Source organism: Syngnathus scovelli, chromosome 13 (assembly GCF_024217435.2).
Source record: "Syngnathus scovelli strain Florida chromosome 13, RoL_Ssco_1.2, whole genome shotgun sequence".
In the NCBI taxonomy this organism is placed as follows: domain Eukaryota; kingdom Metazoa; phylum Chordata; class Actinopteri; order Syngnathiformes; family Syngnathidae; genus Syngnathus; species Syngnathus scovelli.
In genome coordinates this window covers 103,249-123,027 of record NC_090859.1, presented here as the reverse complement: position 1 = coordinate 123,027, position 19,779 = coordinate 103,249, and the positions used below count along the sequence as shown (strand labels likewise).

Here is a 19,779-nt window from a genome sequence, read left to right as displayed (position 1 = left end):
CTAATTCGACTTCCAGCGGCCGGCGAGCTCGCGCACCCGCCCGGCACATCCGGGAGGCCGTGCGCACGAGCCAAGTGGCCGAAAATAGCCCCCGCCGAGCGGATCGGCTGTTTATAAGCACCGCGGAGGTGGTCGCGGCGCCTAATTCGACTTCCAGCGGCCGGCGAGCTCGCGCACCCGCCCGGCACATCCGGGAGGCCGTGCGCACGAGCCAAGTGGCCGAAAATAGCCCCCGCCGAGCGGATCGGCTGTTTCTAAGCACCGCGGAGGTGGTCGCGGCGCCTCATTCGACTTCCAGCGGCCGGCGAGCTCGCGCACCCGCCCGGCACATCCGGGAGGCCGTGCGCACGAGCCAAGTGGCCGAAAATAGCCCCCGCCGAGCGGATCGGCTGTTTATAAGCACCGCGGAGGTGGTCGCGGCGCCTCATTCGACTTCCAGCGGCCGGCGAGCTCGCGCACCCGCCCGGCACATCCGGGAGGCCGTGCGCACGAGCCAAGTGGCCGAAAATAGCCCCCGCCGAGCGGATCGGCTGTTTATAAGCACCGCGGAGGTGGTCGCGGCGCCTCATTCGACTTCCAGCGGCCGGCGAGCCCGCGCACCCGCCCGGCACATCCGGGAGGCCGTGCGCACGAGCCAAGTGGCCGAAAATAGCCCCCGCCGAGCGGATCGGCTTTTTATAAGCACCGCGGAGGTGGTCGCGGCGCCTCATTCGACTTCCAGCGGCCGGCGAGCTCGCGCACCCGCCCGGCACATCCGGGAGGCCGTGCGCACGAGCCAAGTGGCCGAAAATAGCCCCCGCCAAGCGGATCGGCTGTTTATAAGCACCGCGGAGGTGGTCGCGGCGCCTCATTCGACTTCCAGCGGCCGGCGAGCTCGCGCACCCGCCCGGCACATCCGGGAGGCCGTGCGCACGAGCCAAGTGGCCGAAAATAGCCCCCGCCAAGCGGATCGGCTGTTTATAAGCACCGCGGAGGTGGTCGCGGCGCCTCATTCGACTTCCAGCGGCCGGCGAGCTCGCGCACCCGCCCGGCACATCCGGGAGGCCGTGCGCACGAGCCAAGTGGCCGAAAATAGCCCCCGCCGAGCGGATCGGCTGTTTATAAGCACCGCGGAGGTGGTCGCGGCGCCTCATTCGACTTCCAGCGGCCGGCGAGCTCGCGCACCCGCCCGGCACATCCGGGAGGCCGTGCGCACGAGCCAAGTGGCCGAAAATAGCCCCCGCCGAGCGGATCGGCGGTTTATAAGCACCGCGGAGGTGGTCGCGGCGCCTCATTCGACTTCCAGCGGCCGGCGAGCTCGCGCACCCGCCCGGCACATCCGGGAGGCCGTGCGCACGAGCCAAGTGGCCGAAAATAGCCCCCGCCGAGCGGATCGGCTGTTTATAAGCACCGCGGAGGTGGTCGCGGCGCCTCATTCGACTTCCGGCGGCCGGCGAGCTCGCGCACCCGCCCGGCACATCCGGGAGGCCGTGCGCACGAGCCAAGTGGCCGAAAATAGCCCCCGCCGAGCGGATCGGCTGTTTATAAGCACCGCGGAGGTGGTCGCGGCGCCTCATTCGACTTCCGGCGGCCGGCGAGCTCGCGCACCCGCCCGGCACATCCGGGAGGCCGTGCGCACGAGCCAAGTGGCCGAAAATAGCCCCCGCCGAGCGGATCGGCTGTTTATAAGCACCGCGGAGGTGGTCGCGGCGCCTCATTCGACTTCCAGCGGGCCGCGCACTCGCGCACGCCGCCCGGTTCAAATTTTCTAAGTGCAACGCACAATGAGATGCATGAGAAACGGCCTTGGTTACCATCACATTTGAAGCGATGAATACGAAGTTAAATTTTATGACTCGGTGTATAAGTCGAGGTCAATTTTTTTCGGTCGATTTTGGATCGAAAAAGGTCGACCAATACACCGGCAAATACGGTATATATATTTATTATAAATGTAGTATTTATTTATATAGATTTATTGTTTATTTATATATATAAAGGCAGGTCCGCAAAAATATTTCTGACGCGTAGCCGGTCCGTGGCGCAAGAAAGGTTGGGGACCACTAGTCTAAAAGAATCTGGCCGTAACTGGAATAGGGTTCTACGCGAATGCCCAACGGAAAAGTGAAGTGCACAAAACCTGCATTTGGCTGTATCAAAATAAATGTCATGAAAAAGGTAAAAACACTACATGGAAGCGCAATGTGTTGTGCTGGGTTCTTTTACAAGTAAAGACTGCTGCTTTGAGTTCACAGGGAGCCATGCTCTTTATTCACTGTACATAGTCTGTCCTCTAGCGGTAAAAACGTGAACTGCAATGCTATGGCTGTCGCCACACAATGTAGGTTTTAAACTCGTGTTGTAGTTTCAGTGTCGGAGTTCAAACTAGGCTTGCAGTTTCCGAATGCCATTCGTGATGGGTGCTGTAAAAAGTTCTTGGCTTAAACGATTGAAGTGCACATAAGAAAAAAAAAAAAAAAAAAGCTTACGGTAACTGGTATTCCCAGGCGGTCTCCCATCCAAGTACTAACCAGGACCGACCCTGCTTAGCCTCCGAGGTCGGACGAGACCGGGCGCTCTCAGGGTAGTATTGCCGTAAGCCGTGAGACCGCTCAGAATTTTTCATTTTATAGACACAATCGCCCCTGAAACTGCCAAGCAGCGGCTTGACTTGATGGCTGTGGTAAAAGTTTCCTTTCACAATTGACGTGGGAAAAAAAAAAAAAAAAAAAGGCTTTCAGCACCTGGTATTCCCGGACGGTCACCCTTCCCTTTTGTTTTTTTTTTTTTGTTTTTTTTACAACCAGGGCCGAAACAGGCTTTCTTCCAAGGCTTTTGGTGTTTTCTGGAAACATGGCTATCATGAAAAGTTATTGACAGCTTTTTATGCGGTAGCACGAATTTGCCGTTGCGACCTGCATTTTGCTGAATCAAAATAAATGCCTTGAAAAGTTTAAAAACAGTTCATGGAAGTGTTGTGTTGGGTTCTTTTACAAGTCAAGCCTGCTGCTTTGAGTTCACAGGGAGCCATGCTCACTGTACATAGTCTGCTCTCTAGCGGTAAAAAAATTAACTACAATGCTGTGGATGTCACCACATAATATAGCTTTCAAACTCGTGTTATAGTTTCAATGTCGGAGTTTAAATTAGGCTTGCTGTTTCCGGATGCCATTCGTGATGGGTGTTGTAAAAAATAGCTTCTTAAACGATTGAAGTGCACATAAGAAAAAGCTTACAGCACCTGGTATTCCCAGGCGGTCTCCCATCCAAGTACTAACCAGGCCCGACCCTGCTTAGCTTCCGAGATCGGACGAGATCGGGCGTTCTCAGGGTAGTATGGCCGTAAGCCGTGAGGTGACCCAACATTTTGCATTTTATAGACACAATCGCCCCTGAAACTAGAGAGCGAGCCAATGAAGCCTTCAAAACTGCTTCGGCACATGGAGACCAAGCATCCTGCATTAAAAGACAAACCTTAACCACTTCGGGTTTCATTGTCTCCGATTACGCCTGGATGGGACCGGCTCGTTTCTGAGAAACAAGCTCGGTGCTCCCAATAATTCAACGTAATGGTGACTTTTATTTTTATGTGGTTTATATTTGTTTTTATGCCAGTCGTATCATTTTATTTAATCCTATTTATATATATTTATTATAAATGTAGTATTTATTTATATAGATTTATTGTTTATTTATATATATAAAGGCAGGTCCGCAAAAATATTTCTGACGCGTAGCCGGTCCGTGGCGCAAGAAAGTTTGGGGACCACTAGTCTAAAAGAATCTGGCCGTAACTGGAATAGGGTTCTACGCGAATGCCCAACGGAAAAGTGAAGTGCACAAAACCTGCATTTGGCTGTATCAAAATAAATGTCATGAAAAAGGTAAAAACACTACATGGAAGCGCAATGTGTTGTGCTGGGTTCTTTTACAAGTAAAGACTGCTGCTTTGAGTTCACAGGGAGCCATGCTCTTTATTCACTGTACATAGTCTGTCCTCTAGCGGTAAAAACGTGAACTGCAATGCTATGGCTGTCGCCACACAATGTAGGTTTTAAACTCGTGTTGTAGTTTCAGTGTCGGAGTTCAAACTAGGCTTGCAGTTTCCGAATGCCATTCGTGATGGGTGCTGTAAAAAGTTCTTGGCTTAAACGATTGAAGTGCACATAAGAAAAAAAAAAAAAAAAAAAAAAAACTTACGGTAACTGGTATTCCCAGGCGGTCTCCCATCCAAGTACTAAACAGGCCCGACCCTGCTCAGCCTCCGAGATCGGACGAGAGCGGGCGCTCTCAGGGTAGTATTGCCGTAAGCCCTGAGACCGCTCAGAATTTTTCATTTTATAGACACAATCGCCCCTGAAACCATGCCAAGCAGCGGCGGGACTTGATGGCTGTGGTAAAAGTTTCCTTTCACAATTGACGTGGGAAGAAAAAAAAAAAAAAAGGCTTTCAGCACCTGGTATTCCCGGACGGTCACCCTTCCCTTTTGTTTTTTTTTGTTTTTTTTACAACCAGGGCCGAAACAGGCTTTCTTCCAAGGCTTTTGGTGTTTTCTGGAAACATGGCTATCATGAAAAGTTATTGACAGCTTTTTATGCGGTAGCACGAATTTGCCGTTGCGACCTGCATTTTGCTGAATCAAAATAAATGCCTTGAAAAGTTTAAAAACACTTCATGGAAGTGTTGTGTTGGGTTCTTTTACAAGTCAAGCCTGCTGCTTTGAGTTCACAGGGAGCCATGCTCACTGTACATAGTCTGCTCTCTAGCGGTAAAAAAATTAACTACAATGCTGTGGATGTCACCACATAATATAGCTTTCAAACTCGTGTTATAGTTTCAATGTCGGAGTTTAAATTAGGCTTGCTGTTTCCGGATGCCATTCGTGATGGGTGTTGTAAAAAATAGCTTCTTAAACGATTGAAGTGCACATAAGAAAAAGAAAAAGCTTTGCTGCTGTTTATAAGCACCGCGGAGGAGATCGCCGCCGGCGAGCTCGTGCACGCCGCCCGGCACCAACGGGAGGCCGGAAATAGCTCCAAGCCGAGCGGATCGGCACTTTATAAGCACCGCGGAGGAGATCGCGGCGCCTCATTGGACTTCCAGCGGCCGGCGAGCTCGCGCACCCGCCCGGCACTTCCGGGAGGCCGTGCGCACGAGCCAAGTGGCCGAAAATAGCCCCCGCCGAGCGGATCGGCTGTTTATAAGCACCGCGGAGGTGGTCGCGGCGCCTCATTCGACTTCCAGCGGCCGGCGAGCTCGCGCACCCGCCCGGCACATCCGGGAGGCCGTGCGCACGAGCCAAGTGGCCGAAAATAGCCCCCGCCGAGCGGATCGGCTGTTTATAAGCACGGCGGAGGTGGTCGGGCGCCTCATTCGACTTCCAGCGGCCGGCGAGCTCGCGCACCCGCCCGGCACATCCGGGAGGCCGTGCGCACGAGCCAAGTGGCCGAAAATAGCCCCCGCCGAGCGGATCGGCTGTTTATAAGCACCGCGGAGGTGGTCGCGGCGCCTCATTCGACTTCCAGCGGCCGGCGAGCTCGCGCACCCGCCCGGCACATCCGGGAGGCCGTGCGCACGAGCGAAGTGGCCGAAAATAGCCCCCGCCGAGCGGATCGGCTGTTTATAAGCACCGCGGAGGTCGTCGCGGCGCCTCATTCGACTTCCAGCGGCCGGCCAGCTCGCGCACCCGCCCGGCACATCCGGGAGGCCGTGCGCACGAGCCAAGTGGCCGAAAATAGCCCCCGCCGAGCGGATCGGCTGTTTATAAGCACCGCGGAGGTGGTCGCGGCGCCTCATTCGACTTCCAGCGGCCGGCGAGCTCGCGCACCCGCCCGGCACATCCGGGAGGCCGTGCGCACGAGCCAAGTGGCCGAAAATAGCCCCCGCCGAGCGGATCGGCTGTTTATAAGCACCGCGGAGGTGGTTGCGGCGCCTCATTCGACTTCCAGCGGCCGGCGAGCTCGCACACCCGCCCGGCACATCCGGGAGGCCGTGAGCACGAGCCAAGTGGCCGAAAATAGCCCCCGCCGAGCGGATCGGCTGTTTATAAGCACCGCGGAGGTGGTCGCGGCGCCTCATTCGACTTAAAGCGGCCGGCGAGCTCGCGCACCCGCCCGGCACATCCGGGAGGCCGTGCGCACGAGCCAAGTGGCCGAAAATAGCCCCCGCCGAGCGGATCGGCTGTTTATAAGCACCGCGGAGGTGGTCGCGGCGCCTCATTCGACTTCCAGCGGCCGGCGAGCTCGCGCACCCGCCCGGCACATCCGGGAGGCCGTGCGCACGAGCCAAGTGGCCGAAAATTGCCCCCGCCGAGCGGATCGGCTGTTTATAAGCACCGCGGAGGTGGTCGCGGCGCCTAATTCGACTTCCAGCGGCCGGCGAGCTCGCGCACCCGCCCGGCACATCCGGGAGGCCGTGCGCACGAGCCAAGTGGCCGAAAATAGCCCCCGCCGAGCGGATCGGCTGTTTATAAGCACCGCGGAGGTGGTCGCAGCGCCTCATTCGACTTCCAGCGGCCGGCGAGCTCGCGCACCTGCCCGGCACATCCGGGAGGCCGTGCGCACGAGCCAAGTGGCCGAAAATAGCCCCCGCCGAGCGGATCGGCTGTTTATAAGCACCGCGGAGGTGGTCGCGGCGCCTCATTCGACTTCCAGCGGCCGGCGAGCTCGCGCACCCGCCCGGCACATCCGGGAGGCCGTGCGCACGAGCCAAGTGGCCGAAAATAGCCCCCGCCGAGCGGATCGGCTGTTTATAAGCACCGCGGAGGTGGTCGCGGCGCCTCATTCGACTTCCAGCGGCCGGCGAGCTCGCGCACCCGCCCGGCACATCCGGGAGGCCGTGCGCACGAGCCAAGTGGCCGAAAATAGCCCCCGCCGAGCGGATCGGCTGTTTATAAGCACCGCGGAGGTGGTCGCGGCGCCTCATTCGACTTCCAGCGGCCGGCGAGCTCGCGCACCCGCCCGGCACATCCGGGAGGCCGTGCGCACGAGCCAAGTGGCCGAAAATAGCCCCCGCCGAGCGGATCGGCTGTTTATAAGCACCGCGGAGGTGGTCGCGGCGCCTCATTCGACTTCCAGCGGCCGGCGAGCTCGCGCACCTTCCCGGCACATCCGGGAGGCCGTGCGCACGAGCCAAGTGGCCGAAAATAGCCCCCGCCGAGCGGATCGGCTGTTTATAAGCACCGCGGAGGTGGTCGCGGCGCCTCATTCGACTTCCAGCGGCCGGCGAGCTCGCGCACCCGCCCGGCACATCCGGGAGGCCGTGCGCACGAGCCAAGTGGCCGAAAATAGCCCCCGCCGAGCGGATCGGCTGTTTATAAGCACCGCGGAGGTGGTCGCGGCGCCTCATTCGACTTCCAGCGGCCGGCGAGCTCGCGCACCCGCCCGGCACATCCGGGAGGCCGTGCGCACGAGCCAAGTGGCCGAAAATAGCCCCCGCCGAGCGGATCGGCTGTTTATAAGCACCGCGGAGGTGGTTGCGGCGCCTCATTCGACTTCCAGCGGCCGGCGAGCTCGCGCACCCGCCCGGCACATCCGGGAGGCCGTGCGCACGAGCCAAGTGGCCGAAAATAGCCCCCGCCGAGCGGATCGGCTGTTTATAAGCACCGCGGAGGTGGTCGCGGCGCCTCATTCGACTTAAAGCGGCCGGCGAGCTCGCGCACTCGCCCGGCACATCCGGGAGGCCGTGCGCACGAGCCAAGTGGCCGAAAATAGCCCCCGCCGAGCGGATCGGCTGTTTATAAGCACCGCGGAGGTGGTCGCGGCGCCTCATTCGACTTCCAGCGGCCGGCGAGCTCGCGCACCCGCCCGGCACATCCGGGAGGCCGTGCGCACGAGCCAAGTGGCCGAAAATAGCCCCCGCCGAGCGGATCGGCTGTTTATAAGCACCGCGGAGGTGGTCGCGGCGCCTAATTCGACTTCCAGCGGCCGGCGAGCTCGCGCACCCACCCGGCACATCCGGGAGGCCGTGCGCACGAGCCAAGTGGCCGAAAATAGCCCCCGCCGAGCGGATCGGCTGTTTATAAGCACCGCGGAGGTGGTCGCGGCGCCTCATTCGACTTCCAGCGGCCGGCGAGCTCGCGCACCCGCCCGGCACATCCGGGAGGCCGTGCGCACGAGCCAAGTGGCCGAAAATAGCCCCCGCCGAGCGGATCGGCTGTTTATAAGCACGGCGGAGGTGGTCGGGCGCCTCATTCGACTTCCAGCGGCCGGCGAGCTCGCGCACCCGCCCGGCACATCCGGGAGGCCGTGCGCACGAGCCAAGTGGCCGAAAATAGCCCCCGCCGAGCGGATCGGCTGTTTATAAGCACCGCGGAGGTGGTCGCGGCGCCTCATTCGACTTCCAGCGGCCGGCGAGCTCGCGCACCCGCCCGGCACATCCGGGAGGCCGTGCGCACGAGCGAAGTGGCCGAAAATAGCCCCCGCCGAGCGGATCGGCTGTTTATAAGCACCGCGGAGGTCGTCGCGGCGCCTCATTCGACTTCCAGCGGCCGGCCAGCTCGCGCACCCGCCCGGCACATCCGGGAGGCCGTGCGCACGAGCCAAGTGGCCGAAAATAGCCCCCGCCGAGCGGATCGGCTGTTTATAAGCACCGCGGAGGTGGTCGCGGCGCCTCATTCGACTTCCAGCGGCCGGCGAGCTCGCGCACCCGCCCGGCACATCCGGGAGGCCGTGCGCACGAGCCAAGTGGCCGAAAATAGCCCCCGCCGAGCGGATCGGCTGTTTATAAGCACCGCGGAGGTGGTTGCGGCGCCTCATTCGACTTCCAGCGGCCGGCGAGCTCGCGCACCCGCCCGGCACATCCGGGAGGCCGTGAGCACGAGCCAAGTGGCCGAAAATAGCCCCCGCCGAGCGGATCGGCTGTTTATAAGCACCGCGGAGGTGGTCGCGGCGCCTCATTCGACTTAAAGCGGCCGGCGAGCTCGCGCACCCGCCCGGCACATCCGGGAGGCCGTGCGCACGAGCCAAGTGGCCGAAAATAGCCCCCGCCGAGCGGATCGGCTGTTTATAAGCACCGCGGAGGTGGTCGCGGCGCCTCATTCGACTTCCAGCGGCCGGCGAGCTCGCGCACCCGCCCGGCACATCCGGGAGGCCGTGCGCACGAGCCAAGTGGCCGAAAATTGCCCCCGCCGAGCGGATCGGCTGTTTATAAGCACCGCGGAGGTGGTCGCGGCGCCTAATTCGACTTCCAGCGGCCGGCGAGCTCGCGCACCCGCCCGGCACATCCGGGAGGCCGTGCGCACGAGCCAAGTGGCCGAAAATAGCCCCCGCCGAGCGGATCGGCTGTTTATAAGCACCGCGGAGGTGGTCGCGGCGCCTCATTCGACTTCCAGCGGCCGGCGAGCTCGCGCACCCGCCCGGCACATCCGGGAGGCCGTGCGCACGAGCCAAGTGGCCGAAAATAGCCCCCGCCGAGCGGATCGGCTGTTTATAAGCACCGCGGAGGTGGTCGCGGCGCCTCATTCGACTTCCAGCGGCCGGCGAGCTCGCGCACCCGCCCGGCACATCCGGGAGGCCGTGCGCACGAGCCAAGTGGCCCAAAATAGCCCCCGCCGAGCGGATCGGCTGTTTATAAGCACCGCGGAGGTGGTCGCGGCGCCTCATTCGACTTCCAGCGGCCGGCGAGCTCGCGCACCCGCCCGGCACATCCGGGAGGCCGTGCGCACGAGCCAAGTGGCCGAAAATAGCCCCCGCCGAGCGGATCGGCTGTTTATAAGCACCGCGGAGGTGGTCGCGGCGCCTCATTCGACTTCCGGCGGCCGGCGAGCTCGCGCACCCGCCCGGCACATCCGGGAGGCCGTGCGCACGAGCCAAGTGGCCGAAAATAGCCCCCGCCGAGCGGATCGGCTGTTTATAAGCACCGCGGAGGTGGTCGCGGCGCCTCATTCGACTTCCAGCGGCCGGCGAGCTCGCGCACCCGCCCGGCACATCCGGGAGGCCGTGCGCACGAGCCAAGTGGCCGAAAATAGCCCCCGCCGAGCGGATCGGCTGTTTATAAGCACCGCGGAGGTGGTCGCGGCGCCTCATTCGACTTAAAGCGGCCGGCGAGCTCGCGCACCCGCCCGGCACATCCGGGAGGCCGTGCGCACGAGCCAAGTGGCCGAAAATAGCCCCCGCCGAGCGGATCGGCTGTTTATAAGCACCGCGGAGGTGGTCGCGGCGCCTCATTCGACTTCCAGCGGCCGGCGAGCTCGCGCACCCGCCCGGCACATCCGGGAAGCCGTGCGCACGAGCCAAGTGGCCGAAAATAGCCCCCGCCGAGCGGATCGGCTGTTTATAAGCACCGCGGAGGTGGTCGCGGCGCCTCATTCGACTTAAAGCGGCCGGCGAGCTCGCGCACCCGCCCGGCACATCCGGGAGGCCGTGCGCACGAGCCAAGTGGCCGAAAATAGCCCCCGCCGAGCGGATCGGCTGTTTATAAGCACCGCGGAGGTGGTCGCGGCGCCTCATTCGACTTCCAGCGGCCGGCGAGCTCGCGCACCCGCCCGGCACATCCGGGAGGCCGTGCGCACGAGCCAAGTGGCCGAAAATAGCCCCCGCCGAGCGGATCGGCTGTTTATAAGCACCGCGGAGGTGGTCGCGGCGCCTAATTCGACTTCCAGCGGCCGGCGAGCTCGCGCACCCGCCCGGCACATCCGGGAGGCCGTGCGCACGAGCCAAGTGGCCGAAAATAGCCCCCGCCGAGCGGATCGGCTGTTTATAAGCACCGCGGAGGTGGTCGCGGCGCCTAATTCGACTTCCAGCGGCCGGCGAGCTCGCGCACCCGCCCGGCACATCCGGGAGGCCGTGCGCACGAGCCAAGTGGCCGAAAATAGCCCCCGCCGAGCGGATCGGCTGTTTCTAAGCACCGCGGAGGTGGTCGCGGCGCCTCATTCGACTTCCAGCGGCCGGCGAGCTCGCGCACCCGCCCGGCACATCCGGGAGGCCGTGCGCACGAGCCAAGTGGCCGAAAATAGCCCCCGCCGAGCGGATCGGCTGTTTATAAGCACCGCGGAGGTGGTCGCGGCGCCTCATTCGACTTCCAGCGGCCGGCGAGCTCGCGCACCTCTCCGGCACATCCGGGAGGCCGTGCGCACGAGCCAAGTGGCCGAAAATAGCCCCCGCCGAGCGGATCGGCTGTTTATAAGCACCGCGGAGGTGGTCGCGGCGCCTCATTCGACTTCCAGCGGCCGGCGAGCTCGCGCACCCGCCCGGCACATCCGGGAGGCCGTGCGCACGAGCCAAGTGGCCGAAAATAGCCCCCGCCGAGCGGATCGGCTGTTTATAAGCACCGCGGAGGTGGTCGCGGCGCCTCATTCGACTTCCAGCGGCCGGCGAGCTCGCGCACCCGCCCGGCACATCCGGGAGGCCGTGCGCACGAGTCAAGTGGCCGAAAATAGCCCCCGCCGAGCGGATCGGCTGTTTATAAGCACCGCAGAGGTGGTCGCGGCGCCTCATTCGACTTCCGGCGGGCGGCGAGCTCGCGCACCCGCCCGGCACATCCGGGAGGCCGTGCGCACGAGCCAAGTGGCCGAAAATAGCCCCCGCCGAACGGATCGGCTGTTTATAAGCACCGCGGAGGTGGTCGCGGCGCCTCATTCGACTTCCAGCGGCCGGCGAGCTCGCGCACCCGCCCGGCACATCCGGGAGGCCGTGCGCACGAGCCAAGTGGCCGAAAATAGCCCCCGCCAAGCGGATCGGCTGTTTATAAGCACCGCGGAGGTGGTCGCGGCGCCTCATTCGACTTCCAGCGGCCGGCGAGCTCGCGCACCCGCCCGGCACATCCGGGAAGCCGTGCGCACGAGCCAAGTGGCCGAAAATAGCCCCCGCCGAGCGGATCGGCTGTTTATAAGCACCGCGGAGGTGGTCGCGGCGCCTCATTCGACTTAAAGCGGCCGGCGAGCTCGCGCACCCGCCCGGCACATCCGGGAGGCCGTGCGCACGAGCCAAGTGGCCGAAAATAGCCCCCGCCGAGCGGATCGGCTGTTTATAAGCACCGCGGAGGTGGTCGCGGCGCCTCATTCGACTTCCAGCGGCCGGCGAGCTCGCGCACCCGCCCGGCACATCCGGGAGGCCGTGCGCACGAGCCAAGTGGCCGAAAATAGCCCCCGCCGAGCGGATCGGCTGTTTATAAGCACCGCGGAGGTGGTCGCGGCGCCTAATTCGACTTCCAGCGGCCGGCGAGCTCGCGCACCCGCCCGGCACATCCGGGAGGCCGTGCGCACGAGCCAAGTGGCCGAAAATAGCCCCCGCCGAGCGGATCGGCTGTTTATAAGCACCGCGGAGGTGGTCGCGGCGCCTAATTCGACTTCCAGCGGCCGGCGAGCTCGCGCACCCGCCCGGCACATCCGGGAGGCCGTGCGCACGAGCCAAGTGGCCGAAAATAGCCCCCGCCGAGCGGATCGGCTGTTTCTAAGCACCGCGGAGGTGGTCGCGGCGCCTCATTCGACTTCCAGCGGCCGGCGAGCTCGCGCACCCGCCCGGCACATCCGGGAGGCCGTGCGCACGAGCCAAGTGGCCGAAAATAGCCCCCGCCGAGCGGATCGGCTGTTTATAAGCACCGCGGAGGTGGTCGCGGCGCCTCATTCGACTTCCAGCGGCCGGCGAGCTCGCGCACCCGCCCGGCACATCCGGGAGGCCGTGCGCACGAGCCAAGTGGCCGAAAATAGCCCCCGCCGAGCGGATCGGCTGTTTATAAGCACCGCGGAGGTGGTCGCGGCGCCTCATTCGACTTCCAGCGGCCGGCGAGCCCGCGCACCCGCCCGGCACATCCGGGAGGCCGTGCGCACGAGCCAAGTGGCCGAAAATAGCCCCCGCCGAGCGGATCGGCTTTTTATAAGCACCGCGGAGGTGGTCGCGGCGCCTCATTCGACTTCCAGCGGCCGGCGAGCTCGCGCACCCGCCCGGCACATCCGGGAGGCCGTGCGCACGAGCCAAGTGGCCGAAAATAGCCCCCGCCAAGCGGATCGGCTGTTTATAAGCACCGCGGAGGTGGTCGCGGCGCCTCATTCGACTTCCAGCGGCCGGCGAGCTCGCGCACCCGCCCGGCACATCCGGGAGGCCGTGCGCACGAGCCAAGTGGCCGAAAATAGCCCCCGCCAAGCGGATCGGCTGTTTATAAGCACCGCGGAGGTGGTCGCGGCGCCTCATTCGACTTCCAGCGGCCGGCGAGCTCGCGCACCCGCCCGGCACATCCGGGAGGCCGTGCGCACGAGCCAAGTGGCCGAAAATAGCCCCCGCCGAGCGGATCGGCTGTTTATAAGCACCGCGGAGGTGGTCGCGGCGCCTCATTCGACTTCCAGCGGCCGGCGAGCTCGCGCACCCGCCCGGCACATCCGGGAGGCCGTGCGCACGAGCCAAGTGGCCGAAAATAGCCCCCGCCGAGCGGATCGGCGGTTTATAAGCACCGCGGAGGTGGTCGCGGCGCCTCATTCGACTTCCAGCGGCCGGCGAGCTCGCGCACCCGCCCGGCACATCCGGGAGGCCGTGCGCACGAGCCAAGTGGCCGAAAATAGCCCCCGCCGAGCGGATCGGCTGTTTATAAGCACCGCGGAGGTGGTCGCGGCGCCTCATTCGACTTCCGGCGGCCGGCGAGCTCGCGCACCCGCCCGGCACATCCGGGAGGCCGTGCGCACGAGCCAAGTGGCCGAAAATAGCCCCCGCCGAGCGGATCGGCTGTTTATAAGCACCGCGGAGGTGGTCGCGGCGCCTCATTCGACTTCCGGCGGCCGGCGAGCTCGCGCACCCGCCCGGCACATCCGGGAGGCCGTGCGCACGAGCCAAGTGGCCGAAAATAGCCCCCGCCGAGCGGATCGGCTGTTTATAAGCACCGCGGAGGTGGTCGCGGCGCCTCATTCGACTTCCAGCGGGCCGCGCACTCGCGCACGCCGCCCGGTTCAAATTTTCTAAGTGCAACGCACAATGAGATGCATGAGAAACGGCCTTGGTTACCATCACATTTGAAGCGATGAATACGAAGTTAAATTTTATGACTCGGTGTATAAGTCGAGGTCAATTTTTTTCGGTCGATTTTGGATCGAAAAAGGTCGACCAATACACCGGCAAATACGGTATATATATTTATTATAAATGTAGTATTTATTTATATAGATTTATTGTTTATTTATATATATAAAGGCAGGTCCGCAAAAATATTTCTGACGCGTAGCCGGTCCGTGGCGCAAGAAAGGTTGGGGACCACTAGTCTAAAAGAATCTGGCCGTAACTGGAATAGGGTTCTACGCGAATGCCCAACGGAAAAGTGAAGTGCACAAAACCTGCATTTGGCTGTATCAAAATAAATGTCATGAAAAAGGTAAAAACACTACATGGAAGCGCAATGTGTTGTGCTGGGTTCTTTTACAAGTAAAGACTGCTGCTTTGAGTTCACAGGGAGCCATGCTCTTTATTCACTGTACATAGTCTGTCCTCTAGCGGTAAAAACGTGAACTGCAATGCTATGGCTGTCGCCACACAATGTAGGTTTTAAACTCGTGTTGTAGTTTCAGTGTCGGAGTTCAAACTAGGCTTGCAGTTTCCGAATGCCATTCGTGATGGGTGCTGTAAAAAGTTCTTGGCTTAAACGATTGAAGTGCACATAAGAAAAAAAAAAAAAAAAAAGCTTACGGTAACTGGTATTCCCAGGCGGTCTCCCATCCAAGTACTAACCAGGACCGACCCTGCTTAGCCTCCGAGGTCGGACGAGACCGGGCGCTCTCAGGGTAGTATTGCCGTAAGCCGTGAGACCGCTCAGAATTTTTCATTTTATAGACACAATCGCCCCTGAAACTGCCAAGCAGCGGCTTGACTTGATGGCTGTGGTAAAAGTTTCCTTTCACAATTGACGTGGGAAAAAAAAAAAAAAAAAAAAGGCTTTCAGCACCTGGTATTCCCGGACGGTCACCCTTCCCTTTTGTTTTTTTTTTTTGTTTTTTTTACAACCAGGGCCGAAACAGGCTTTCTTCCAAGGCTTTTGGTGTTTTCTGGAAACATGGCTATCATGAAAAGTTATTGACAGCTTTTTATGCGGTAGCACGAATTTGCCGTTGCGACCTGCATTTTGCTGAATCAAAATAAATGCCTTGAAAAGTTTAAAAACAGTTCATGGAAGTGTTGTGTTGGGTTCTTTTACAAGTCAAGCCTGCTGCTTTGAGTTCACAGGGAGCCATGCTCACTGTACATAGTCTGCTCTCTAGCGGTAAAAAATTTAACTACAATGCTGTGGATGTCACCACATAATATAGCTTTCAAACTCGTGTTATAGTTTCAATGTCGGAGTTTAAATTAGGCTTGCTGTTTCCGGATGCCATTCGTGATGGGTGTTGTAAAAAATAGCTTCTTAAACGATTGAAGTGCACATAAGAAAAAGCTTACAGCACCTGGTATTCCCAGGCGGTCTCCCATCCAAGTACTAACCAGGCCCGACCCTGCTTAGCTTCCGAGATCGGACGAGATCGGGCGTTCTCAGGGTAGTATGGCCGTAAGCCGTGAGGTGACCCAACATTTTGCATTTTATAGACACAATCGCCCCTGAAACTAGAGAGCGAGCCAATGAAGCCTTCAAAACTGCTTCGGCACATGGAGACCAAGCATCCTGCATTAAAAGACAAACCTTAACCACTTCGGGTTTCATTGTCTCCGATTACGCCTGGATGGGACCGGCTCGTTTCTGAGAAACAAGCTCGGTGCTCCCAATAATTCAACGTAATGGTGACTTTTATTTTTATGTGGTTTATATTTGTTTTTATGCCAGTCGTATCATTTTATTTAATCCTATTTATATATATTTATTATAAATGTAGTATTTATTTATATAGATTTATTGTTTATTTATATATATAAAGGCAGGTCCGCAAAAATATTTCTGACGCGTAGCCGGTCCGTGGCGCAAGAAAGTTTGGGGACCACTAGTCTAAAAGAATCTGGCCGTAACTGGAATAGGGTTCTACGCGAATGCCCAACGGAAAAGTGAAGTGCACAAAACCTGCATTTGGCTGTATCAAAATAAATGTCATGAAAAAGGTAAAAACACTACATGGAAGCGCAATGTGTTGTGCTGGGTTCTTTTACAAGTAAAGACTGCTGCTTTGAGTTCACAGGGAGCCATGCTCTTTATTCACTGTACATAGTCTGTCCTCTAGCGGTAAAAACGTGAACTGCAATGCTATGGCTGTCGCCACACAATGTAGGTTTTAAACTCGTGTTGTAGTTTCAGTGTCGGAGTTCAAACTAGGCTTGCAGTTTCCGAATGCCATTCGTGATGGGTGCTGTAAAAAGTTCTTGGCTTAAACGATTGAAGTGCACATAAGAAAAAAAAAAAAAAAAAAAAAAAACTTACGGTAACTGGTATTCCCAGGCGGTCTCCCATCCAAGTACTAAACAGGCCCGACCCTGCTCAGCCTCCGAGATCGGACGAGAGCGGGCGCTCTCAGGGTAGTATTGCCGTAAGCCCTGAGACCGCTCAGAATTTTTCATTTTATAGACACAATCGCCCCTGAAACCATGCCAAGCAGCGGCGGGACTTGATGGCTGTGGTAAAAGTTTCCTTTCACAATTGACGTGGGAAGAAAAAAAAAAAAAAAGGCTTTCAGCACCTGGTATTCCCGGACGGTCACCCTTCCCTTTTGTTTTTTTTTGTTTTTTTTACAACCAGGGCCGAAACAGGCTTTCTTCCAAGGCTTTTGGTGTTTTCTGGAAACATGGCTATCATGAAAAGTTATTGACAGCTTTTTATGCGGTAGCACGAATTTGCCGTTGCGACCTGCATTTTGCTGAATCAAAATAAATGCCTTGAAAAGTTTAAAAACACTTCATGGAAGTGTTGTGTTGGGTTCTTTTACAAGTCAAGCCTGCTGCTTTGAGTTCACAGGGAGCCATGCTCACTGTACATAGTCTGCTCTCTAGCGGTAAAAAAATTAACTACAATGCTGTGGATGTCACCACATAATATAGCTTTCAAACTCGTGTTATAGTTTCAATGTCGGAGTTTAAATTAGGCTTGCTGTTTCCGGATGCCATTCGTGATGGGTGTTGTAAAAAATAGCTTCTTAAACGATTGAAGTGCACATAAGAAAAAGAAAAAGCTTTGCTGCTGTTTATAAGCACCGCGGAGGAGATCGCCGCCGGCGAGCTCGTGCACGCCGCCCGGCACCAACGGGAGGCCGGAAATAGCTCCAAGCCGAGCGGATCGGCACTTTATAAGCACCGCGGAGGAGATCGCGGCGCCTCATTGGACTTCCAGCGGCCGGCGAGCTCGCGCACCCGCCCGGCACTTCCGGGAGGCCGTGCGCACGAGCCAAGTGGCCGAAAATAGCCCCCGCCGAGCGGATCGGCTGTTTATAAGCACCGCGGAGGTGGTCGCGGCGCCTCATTCGACTTCCAGCGGCCGGCGAGCTCGCGCACCCGCCCGGCACATCCGGGAGGCCGTGCGCACGAGCCAAGTGGCCGAAAATAGCCCCCGCCGAGCGGATCGGCTGTTTATAAGCACGGCGGAGGTGGTCGGGCGCCTCATTCGACTTCCAGCGGCCGGCGAGCTCGCGCACCCGCCCGGCACATCCGGGAGGCCGTGCGCACGAGCCAAGTGGCCGAAAATAGCCCCCGCCGAGCGGATCGGCTGTTTATAAGCACCGCGGAGGTGGTCGCGGCGCCTCATTCGACTTCCAGCGGCCGGCGAGCTCGCGCACCCGCCCGGCACATCCGGGAGGCCGTGCGCACGAGCGAAGTGGCCGAAAATAGCCCCCGCCGAGCGGATCGGCTGTTTATAAGCACCGCGGAGGTCGTCGCGGCGCCTCATTCGACTTCCAGCGGCCGGCCAGCTCGCGCACCCGCCCGGCACATCCGGGAGGCCGTGCGCACGAGCCAAGTGGCCGAAAATAGCCCCCGCCGAGCGGATCGGCTGTTTATAAGCACCGCGGAGGTGGTCGCGGCGCCTCATTCGACTTCCAGCGGCCGGCGAGCTCGCGCACCCGCCCGGCACATCCGGGAGGCCGTGCGCACGAGCCAAGTGGCCGAAAATAGCCCCCGCCGAGCGGATCGGCTGTTTATAAGCACCGCGGAGGTGGTTGCGGCGCCTCATTCGACTTCCAGCGGCCGGCGAGCTCGCACACCCGCCCGGCACATCCGGGAGGCCGTGAGCACGAGCCAAGTGGCCGAAAATAGCCCCCGCCGAGCGGATCGGCTGTTTATAAGCACCGCGGAGGTGGTCGCGGCGCCTCATTCGACTTAAAGCGGCCGGCGAGCTCGCGCACCCGCCCGGCACATCCGGGAGGCCGTGCGCACGAGCCAAGTGGCCGAAAATAGCCCCCGCCGAGCGGATCGGCTGTTTATAAGCACCGCGGAGGTGGTCGCGGCGCCTCATTCGACTTCCAGCGGCCGGCGAGCTCGCGCACCCGCCCGGCACATCCGGGAGGCCGTGCGCACGAGCCAAGTGGCCGAAAATTGCCCCCGCCGAGCGGATCGGCTGTTTATAAGCACCGCGGAGGTGGTCGCGGCGCCTAATTCGACTTCCAGCGGCCGGCGAGCTCGCGCACCCGCCCGGCACATCCGGGAGGCCGTGCGCACGAGCCAAGTGGCCGAAAATAGCCCCCGCCGAGCGGATCGGCTGTTTATAAGCACCGCGGAGGTGGTCGCAGCGCCTCATTCGACTTCCAGCGGCCGGCGAGCTCGCGCACCTGCCCGGCACATCCGGGAGGCCGTGCGCACGAGCCAAGTGGCCGAAAATAGCCCCCGCCGAGCGGATCGGCTGTTTATAAGCACCGCGGAGGTGGTCGCGGCGCCTCATTCGACTTCCAGCGGCCGGCGAGCTCGCGCACCCGCCCGGCACATCCGGGAGGCCGTGCGCACGAGCCAAGTGGCCGAAAATAGCCCCCGCCGAGCGGATCGGCTGTTTATAAGCACCGCGGAGGTGGTCGCGGCGCCTCATTCGACTTCCAGCGGCCGGCGAGCTCGCGCACCCGCCCGGCACATCCGGGAGGCCGTGCGCACGAGCCAAGTGGCCGAAAATAGCCCCCGCCGAGCGGATCGGCTGTTTATAAGCACCGCGGAGGTGGTCGCGGCGCCTCATTCGACTTCCAGCGGCCGGCGAGCTCGCGCACCCGCCCGGCACATCCGGGAGGCCGTGCGCACGAGCCAAGTGGCCGAAAATAGCCCCCGCCGAGCGGATCGGCTGTTTATAAGCACCGCGGAGGTGGTCGCGGCGCCTCATTCGACTTCCAGCGGCCGGCGAGCTCGCGCACCTTCCCGGCACATCCGGGAGGCCGTGCGCACGAGCCAAGTGGCCGAAAATAGCCCCCGCCGAGCGGATCGGCTGTTTATAAGCACCGCGGAGGTGGTCGCGGCGCCTCATTCGACTTCCAGCGGCCGGCGAGCTCGCGCACCCGCCCGGCACATCCGGGAGGCCGTGCGCACGAGCCAAGTGGCCGAAAATAGCCCCCGCCGAGCGGATCGGCTGTTTATAAGCACCGCGGAGGTGGTCGCGGCGCCTCATTCGACTTCCAGCGGCCGGCGAGCTCGCGCACCCGCCCGGCACATCCGGGAGGCCGTGCGCACGAGCCAAGTGGCCGAAAATAGCCCCCGCCGAGCGGATCGGCTGTTTATAAGCACCGCGGAGGTGGTTGCGGCGCCTCATTCGACTTCCAGCGGCCGGCGAGCTCGCGCACCCGCCCGGCACATCCGGGAGGCCGTGCGCACGAGCCAAGTGGCCGAAAATAGCCCCCGCCGAGCGGATCGGCTGTTTATAAGCACCGCGGAGGTGGTCGCGGCGCCTCATTCGACTTAAAGCGGCCGGCGAGCTCGCGCACTCGCCCGGCACATCCGGGAGGCCGTG

The 19,779-nt window shown here is 60.7% G+C and overlaps 2 non-coding genes and 4 pseudogenes across 2 annotated transcripts; all 6 read right to left on the bottom strand.

Annotated features, from left to right (window-relative positions):
- Positions 1–2,461: 2,461 nt before the first annotated feature.
- LOC125980221 (5S ribosomal RNA) lies at positions 2,462–2,580 on the bottom strand (annotated as a pseudogene).
- A 628-nt stretch (positions 2,581–3,208) lies between these two features.
- LOC125980272 (5S ribosomal RNA) lies at positions 3,209–3,327 on the bottom strand. Its single transcript, XR_007485586.1, has one exon. It is a non-coding gene; the product is annotated as a 5S ribosomal RNA (ribosomal RNA).
- Positions 3,328–4,172: 845 nt separating this feature from the next.
- On the bottom strand, positions 4,173–4,291 carry LOC125980237 (5S ribosomal RNA; annotated as a pseudogene).
- A 10,284-nt stretch (positions 4,292–14,575) lies between these two features.
- Positions 14,576–14,694, bottom strand: LOC125980220 (5S ribosomal RNA; annotated as a pseudogene).
- Positions 14,695–15,322: 628 nt separating this feature from the next.
- Positions 15,323–15,441, bottom strand: LOC125980261 (5S ribosomal RNA). The gene has a single exon (XR_007485575.1). It is a non-coding gene; the product is annotated as a 5S ribosomal RNA (ribosomal RNA).
- An 845-nt stretch (positions 15,442–16,286) lies between these two features.
- Positions 16,287–16,405, bottom strand: LOC125980235 (5S ribosomal RNA; annotated as a pseudogene).
- Between the last annotated feature and the right edge of the window lie 3,374 nt (positions 16,406–19,779).